General features: G+C 36.8%; 1 long non-coding RNA gene across 1 annotated transcript; it reads right to left on the bottom strand.

Moving 5' to 3' along the window:
- Positions 1–960: 960 nt before the first annotated feature.
- Positions 961–8,114, bottom strand: LOC129899226 (uncharacterized). Its single transcript, XR_008769491.1, has 2 exons — positions 7,626–8,114; positions 961–1,512 (listed from the first exon to the last, which is right to left on the bottom strand). It is a non-coding gene; the product is annotated as an uncharacterized LOC129899226 (long non-coding RNA).
- Positions 8,115–8,919: the final 805 nt, after the last annotated feature.

Here is an 8,919-nt window from a genome sequence, read left to right as displayed (position 1 = left end):
AGACAATGACCCAGTTTTTCTTATTTTCATCCGAGGCTTCTAAGGTGATTTGATAGGTAGCTGTTGATGCCGACCATCTTTCCTATTCTTCTTTCTTATTATTTTGTTCTATTCGAGAAACAAAGATTGAGACTTGTATTTATTTTGTATCTTGTAATTAGAAGGCTTGTACATGTGACAACTAGCATGTGGGGGATTTTTGTAGTTGACTAAATTTTCCCTTTATCTATATTTATCTATCTAAATTATTTTTCACTTTTATCTTCCGCATTTGGTGGGTTTATGCCGACTTGTCCGGTGGAAAAGGATAAGTTCCATCACGCCCGGATTTCGGATTGTGATATTAACATTCTGTTTTGTTATCCATGGATATGCAGAAGCTATATAAACCATTTGAGACTTATTTGTGAGGTTTAAGTTAGGACCCAAGGGGTTTGAGTGAGTTTTGAACCAAAAATTCATTTTTGATAGCACCAGATTTTGTTTTTCTTAATACTTGTACAAGCCATCATGTTTGCAAGGGAATAAGTCATGATTGCATATGAGGGAAAACTATGGCATCTTGGTCTCATAAGGAGCCTCACAATCTCTTCAATTTGTGATTGCAGATGTCCCTATCGTGATCACAAAGGGCAATAATGCCATGTAAATAAGTAGTGAAATCAAAATTTTGATTTCATTTCGACTTTTGAGGATTTTAAAGCTTCACCTTTGGTAATTATCAAAGAGATTTTCTAAACTTGATTTTGGGTAAGACTTCTTAATCTAAATTTGATTATTATACTCGATTACCCATAAATTGTCACGATTCAAAACCTCGAATTATGATGGTACCTACGATAACCTACTAGTAGGTAAGTCAACCATATCCTAGAATGATAAGTAACATGCATATTGGGTAGAAACAACAAACAACGAGAAAGCTAAATCGATAAAACAAGATACACAGTGGAAAAAGGAAGAACAACAACATATACATAAATAAGAGATCCAATCCCACGACCTGGTGGTCTATAGTACAAAGCTACTATATGAGTACAAGTTCCAAAAGTGGACCAAAAAATATAAATTTGTCTCGAATACAAAATACTAGTCAAAACTATATACGAAATGAGATAGGTTGAGCTAGGACGCCATCAACTCACCCTCATCTCTGAGGATCTCCACAACTAGACCGAATCAACACTGTCTATGTCATAATCCAATTCATCGGATCGTGCGGGTATCTACTCTAACACCTAGATAGGAGAACCCTTACACCAATTTTAAAACCAAGTCAATATGGAAGTTAAGAAAACATAAGAAATCTCTTTTATAATTAAAAATAGTTGTTAAATACACTGAATTCCCCCCCCCCCCCCAAGGAACTAGTCTAAACATTTATAAGAGCTTTTAAGAGTATAGTTTCCAAATAAAATAAGAAATAGCTCCCACCATAAGGAAGGAAGAGTAGATGTTGTCGAAGATCATCATCATCTTCACTTATGAAACATCACTAACCCTGCAACAAGACTATGCAAAGTGGCATAACAAGAGTAGTATTAGTACAAATAACATGTATTGGTAGGCTGTAACGACCTGAACCGTCGTTAATTATGACTAAAAAGAAATTGTAAGAAATTTAATCAATTGGGTCCCACCATCACGCCAGAGTGGGATGGTCCCGCCTTAGCGACCCCGCCAGAGCGGGAATATGGCTACTAGAGTGGGAGGATGTGGAGAAAAACTTAAGTCGCGATTTTCTTATTTTCCCTACTTCTTCCAAAGAGAGGTTAGAGATGAGGGTTATTGCAAAAATACTCCAAAAGGCTGCTCTTGACTTGGGAGAAACAAGGGAGGGAATCTCAGCATTGGAAGACTTTTAATTGGTGAAATTCAATCTTGCCTTGCCTGTAGAACATCTGGAACCAAGAATTTTAGCAGCATTGTCCCTCCACGGTTGCTTGGCGCCCAGGTAGGCTAGGCTTCTCTTTTCTGATAGTAAATCTATACCTATTGTGTAGTATGGAAGGGAATTTAATGAGAAATCGTATCAAGTTGTGGTCATGGGACACGGGCAAAATTTTAGTTGTGTTAGGGTCTAATTCAAATGTGACCTAGATAAAAGGGTGTTGTAATAATTAGAGAGGTGTATTTGTATTTATATTATTACATACATATGGTTATTTTATAGCGGGCATAGTATTGTGTTCAGAAATATTAAACTAAATAGTTATTGATGATAAAACTTAAAGGTTTGGTACTGTATGTATTGATTTTATTTCTCGTATGTGTTTCATATACTTGTTAAATTACTTCATAATATGCATAGGTGCGTATAATTAAGGGAAATAGGTTAGACTTAATGCAATGATTAATTGTCGGCTTATTTGTGATGAATCTGTTTTTGGTGACATAAAGTGGCATGTTGTTGATAGTTGTGGTTGATCTACATAATTGGATCGGGTATCACATTCCGATACATATTTGGACTGGGCGTCATATTCCGACACGTATTTATTTTGAGTGTCACATTCTGACACATTCTTGGATCGAGTGTCACGTTCGGACACATATATGACTAGATTAGGTCCCCTGAGAGGGCCAAATATGTGTGTGTGGATGATTCCATGAGAGGATCTGATGACATCGGTATTTGCATATAATAATAATGTTAAGGTTGTAAATGAACCCCTAGATGAAAGACCTATGAAGGAACCCTTGAGTTGAGGTGTGTTAGTTATAAAGAGATAGGCTTGGTGTGACATACATGTTGTATGAAGTAATCTAAGTTCATAGGCTTAGATTTGGAAGTGTCATGCTCACATATGGTTTTATCATCGAAGTGTTCACGAGCAACACTGGTAGTAGCAGTGGTTACTTATGACCGAGTTAGTGTGGAAGTGTGGTTGTGGAATAGCTAGGTCCTAGTTTTGAGACAATCGGACCAATATTAGTGGAAGCTGGGTGAAATCATTGAGCGGCTAAGGTTGTTAGGTGGGCGCTGTTGGGGTGATTGAACAATAGTCAGGTGGGGCCATAACCCACAGTTTGTAAGTTGTAACTAAAATAAATAGTGAATCTCTAGAGCATAGTGTGGTAAGTAGCTTAAGGGTGGGAGTAAGGAGTGTACCTATAGATCGGGGTGGGAAAGTTAATAAAGCTTAACTATTATAATCTCTCTTATTTTTCTATTCATATACTATGTGGTAGGTATTTAATTGTACGATGATGCCTATCAGTACGTGTTACGTGTTGTTTGTACTGATACTACTCTTGCTATTCCACTTGACATAGTCTGGTTGTAGGGTCAGTGGAATTTCCCAGGCGAAGGCGAAGATGATTTTTTGACAGCTCCTCCTTTTCCTTTCCTATGGTTGGAGCTGTGTCTTTCACTTGTATTGTATCTTGTTTCTGTAAAGTTCTTGTGCCTATTTAAACTAGTATCCTTGGAGGGTTTTGTATCGTTGTGTAAGCTAGTTTGAAAATAAATTTCTCTAGAGTTTTGGCTTAAATACTTAAGTTTGACTTTAATTCTGGAATGTTATCTTAGAATGGTTAAGGGTTCTCCCGCTTAGGGTGCAGAGTGGGTGTCCGCACAGCCCGGTGGGTTGGGTCGTGACATAGGCATCATCTATCGACTCGAAATACACCTTATAATATAAAGTGAATATTTAGAAGATAGCATGGCATAAGAAAAAGTACCACTCAACTCTTATCCATATACTCTTACCATCCCAATTACCTGAACTGTAACTAGTACACTTGATTCCAGCCTCCTACCTTATTCCGCTAACAACTCTACCATTAATCATAACCTAACCCTTATATAACATAGAAGAGTTCTCAAATACAAACCACCATTATGTCTGCTTAATCGGTCTACCACTCTTACTCAAGCTCTAACGCCAACACCCTGGTCCTTGACTATTCAGTAATCCAGTTGCAAGACTGCTAAACAAGAATGGTTTGGCTTCTCTAAAATGAATCTGTTGCTGGCACCACTATGGTAGGACCTAACCTTTTATAGTAGCCTAGCCATGGCGGGATTTACCTCGCCATAGCGGCTTGCATGGAGTCAGAAGCTCCGACATTATCCCCCAACTCTCATTATCACTTACAACAATAGGATCACAACATAATCATACTATAAATCACCAAATCCCAACTTAACAACACAACAATTACTCTCAACTTGATCACACACAACCTCATACCTTATTATATGAAATAAAATAGACAACCACAATATAGGGAAACAACTGATACATAATCATATCATGAAAATAGCATCACTTGGACTTCCAGTCCTTAACTTGAATGAGTTGACATAATGGGCATGATTAATCATAGTTACAACAATCTATTGGTTCTCTCAAGGAACCATAACACATACTTGGTCCTCTCATGGAAACTATACCCTAACTGTTAGTGTGCCGTCATGACACCCATTCTAATAGTTAGTGCGTCGGTGTGACACTTATTCAATATATACCATTGTTATACCAGATCCAATATATATATCCATATGGTATCCGATCTAATATGTACCGATATGGTATCCGATCCAATATGTACCAGTATAGTACTCGATCCAAAATATATATTAGCGCGGTACCCGATCCAATATATATCAGTGTGGTATTCAATTCAACATATACCAGCATGGTACCCAATCCAATATGTATCGGCATGGTACCCGATCTAACAATCATAATCATAATCACAATAAATAGTTCATACACTTGCACAATCATGTAATTGATTCATTTCATGCAATTGATCACATGAAGTCATTTCATATTCACCCTTTGTATTTTATGAATATTTATGAACTAGAAGAGAAAGACGAGGATAGGAAATTGTTCAGGCTAGATAGGACGTGGGAGAGAAGGGCACGCAATGTATATTAAGTGAAGTGCGTTAAGGATGAGCATGGAAAAGTATTGATAGAGGAGACCCTCATTAAACAGAGATGTCAGTCATACTTCCATAAACTCTTGAATGAAGAAAGAGATAGAGACATTGTGTTAGGAGATTTGGAACATACAGCGAGGCATCACGATTTTGGGTATTGCAGGAATATTAAGGTCGAGGAGGTTAAGGGTGTTATTCGTAGGGTGCATTGGGGAAGAGTGATCGGACCTGATGAGATTTCTGGGGAATTTCAGAAGAGCGTGAGCTCGGTAGGTTTGGAGTGGCTGAGTAGGTTATTTAATGTCATCTTTAAGAAGGCAACGATGCCCAAAGAATGAAGGTTGACGTAATGATCCCCCTATACAAAAACAAGGGGGATATCCAGAACCGCAACAACTATAGAGGTATCAACCTTCTTAACCATACTATGAAAGTGTGGGAAAGAGTGGTGGAGATGAGGGTGAGGAGAGGCGTGTCTATTTCAGATAACCAGTTTGAATTTATGCCAGGACGCTCAACTACAGAAGTCATTCATCTTATGAGGAGACTGGTGGAGCAGTATAGGAAGAGGAAGAGGGACTTGCATATGGTTTTTATTGACCTTGAAAAGGCTTCGATAAAGTTCCAAAAGAGATACTATGGAGATATTTAGAGGCTAAAGATTTACCTGTGGCGTACATTATGATAATCAAGGACATGTATGAGGGTGTCAAAACCAGGGAACGGACAGTAGGAGAGGACTTAAAGCACTTTCTAGTTATGATAGGGTTGCATCAAAGATCAGCTCTTAGTTCATTTTTATTTGACTTGGTGATGGATGGATTGACGCGATAAATTTAAGGTAAGGTATCGTGGTATATGCTTTTTGCGGACGACATAGTCGTGATCGATGAGACACATAGTACAGTTAATGCTAAGCTGGAGGATTGGAGACATACTTTGGAGTCTAAAGGGTTTAAGCTGAGTAAGACCAAGACAGAGTACTTAGAGTGCAAGTTCAGTGAGATACCTCAAGAGGTTGGCACGAAAGTTAGGCTTGGTGCCCAGGCCATCCAAAAAAAAAGTAGTTTCAAGTACCTTGGGCCTATCATGCAAGGCAGCGGGGAGATTGACGATGATGTCACACATCGTATTGAGGCAGGGTGGATGAAATAAAGGCTCACTTTCGGAGTGCTTTGTGACAAGAAGGTGCCACCACAACTTAAGCACAAGTTCTACAAAGTGGTGGTTAGACCAGCTATGTTATATTGGGCGGAGTATTGGCCAGTTAAGATCTCTCACGTTCAAAAAATGAAAGTTTCTGAGTGAGAATGTTGAGATGGATGTGTGGGCATACCAGGAGCGACAGGATTAGAAATAAGGTTATTCGAGATAAGGTAGGAGTGGCCTCGGTGGAAAACAAGATGCGGAAAATATGACTGAGATGGTTTGGGCATGTAAAGAGGAAAGACACAGATGCCCCAGTGCAGAGGTGTGAGAGATTGGCCATGGATGGTTTCAAAAGAGGTAGGGGTAGGCCGAAGAAATATTAGAGAGAGGTGATTAGACAAGACATGGCCCAGTTACAACTTATCGAGTACATGACCTTAGATAGGAGGATATGGAAGACCCACATTAGGGTAGAAGGCTAGTACATAGTCTCGTTATTCTTCCTTATTAGTAGGCGCATTAGCGAACTATAATTTTTTGTACACTGATTTCTGCTATTATCTATTACTCTCTGTACTTTGATTACTTTATTTTATCTGTGTCGCTTATGTTATTTGATTTCTCATATCACTTTGAACTTCTTAGCCTTATCTGACCTTTTTTTATGCTTTTATGATTTTATTGAGCCGAGGATCTTTTGGAAACAACTACCCTACCTTGGTAGGAGTAAGATTTGCGTACACTTTACCCTCCTCAGACCCCATATTGTGGGATTTCATTGAGTTGTTGTTGTTGTTGTTGTTGTTGTAGTATAATAAATAAAAAAAATCTTGGTCTAGAAAATCATTACCAAATGTTTTGGGTATCACAGTAATCATGGAAGGGAGCAAACACATTTATACGCATCGTCCAAATAAATAGGCATTCTTTTATTACAATGAATCCATTCGACGAACTTTAGTAATTTTAAAACTCATTTTTATAAACATATCTATGATAAGGAACTAACAAATATTTGGGGGGCATTTTTTATATCTAGATAACAAACATTCATTTAGATTCTGTCGATATTACGAAGAGAAACCTTATGTATTCTCTTATTTCTAATCAAAGCAACTAATAGTTAACAAGAAGACAAAGTAAGACAAACTTTTGGGAAGCTAGAAGAACAGATTTATCTTTTTTGGAAGAGAAACAGAGTCTCGCAAATCTCTTGGCTAGCTTGAACATATATGAATCAGTGGCTGCTTTCAAACGTTCATAACTCATTTTTAAGTCTTCTCATATATATTTTGAAGTAAAAAAAAACAAGCAAAGCAGGTTCTAAGGAACTTTAGAACAGGAAAACTAGACCAAAGATAGATTTAACCACATGTTTGGTGGTTAACAATTCAACAATTTCTCTTTAAAAACTTATCCATAATCTATGTTAACTATGTACACTAATTCTTAGGTAGAAAAATCATGTCAAAGCAGAAACTAAAATATTAAAGCAAAACAAAGGCATGACAAGAATACTCCAAACAAAATCACATACTTAAATTCGAAAACAGACAGAAGAAAAGGAGATGGATACTGACCTATTTGCGAGCAGTGAACTGGAACTTTCTTGACCACAAATCTAAGCTCGAACTCTGCCTACTTCAAACTCAAAACACGCACAAGAATCCACAGAAAACAAAAGAGATGGAAAGCTAAATATTTCTGAGAGTAAGCGAGCTGTTTCAGGCAGCTTTTGGTTGTGAATTGATGGCTGAAAATCGATTCCAAAAAACATGCCCAAAGTTAATGCTAAAGCTGCTATTTATAGAGAATAAGCTAGAGTTCATGAAGGTAAATATTTGGGTGGGATTTGAGAGTCTTGATTTTTCAAAATCGAATCAAAAGACCCGTTTGAAATTTGAATAAAAAACTGGCCAAATCTGCTTTTCGATGGAGAAAATCAGAACTATTAAAAGTATTTTGACCTCATGCGCTGATTGAATCTTTAAAAGTCAGATAGTTGTTGAGATTTGCACGAAAATGGAATGACCAAAGTCTTCCATTGTTGACAAACTGAGTTAATACACAAAAATGGAAGAGGAAGATAAGTGAAATGGGTTAGGTTAAGATAAGTGAAATGGGTATGCTCATTGGGTAGTTGGGCTGCTGCGTTTGGGCCTATTTTGGACAAATTTGTCATTGAATAAGGGGTGAATATTTGAGTTATGTTTAGGGAACTTGGCTGAAACGTATGGGCCTATTTAGGTTAAATTGGGCTAGGTTTTGGATAGCCAAATTGTGGACAGACTTTCATGGACTTTTTCCATCTTTAAATTAATTCTTTTAAGATTCTCATTTGATAATCAATACAATATATATTATGCGATAAAATTTAATAATAAAAATGCAAAAGGTAAAGCACTAATATCATGAAACTCATCGTTAATAAAATTAAAATATTATCGACATAAATATCGAGTTATAATTAATTTGGTAAGTATAAACTTGAAATAAAGTAACGATAATTTAATTTAAAGAAGTTGGCAATATGACAATAATAGTAATTTTGATAATAAGAAATATAATGTTAAAGGTAGTGAAAAATAAGAATAATAAAAATTAAAGTAACAGTAGTAATAGTATATAATAGATAATGACGGCAACAATAGGAATGAACAAAAATGGTAGTGAAATATAAAGTATTTGACTTATTAGTAATTTACAAGTTCGAAAAAATAAATTAGAAAAAAGGAGGGACGAAATTGAGTGTCAACACTAGCTTCTCCCCTTTAATGAATGTATCCAATAGTAGTGGACTGAAACTTTGAAATGGGCCATAAAAATGAGGAAAGACATTTGTGTCATCGACAGCTTCATAAACCAACCCATCCC

The sequence above is a fragment of the Solanum dulcamara genome, chromosome 8 (genome assembly GCF_947179165.1).
Source record: "Solanum dulcamara chromosome 8, daSolDulc1.2, whole genome shotgun sequence".
Lineage (NCBI taxonomy): Eukaryota > Viridiplantae > Streptophyta > Magnoliopsida > Solanales > Solanaceae > Solanum > Solanum dulcamara.
This window is presented reverse-complemented; position numbering and strand designations above follow the sequence as displayed.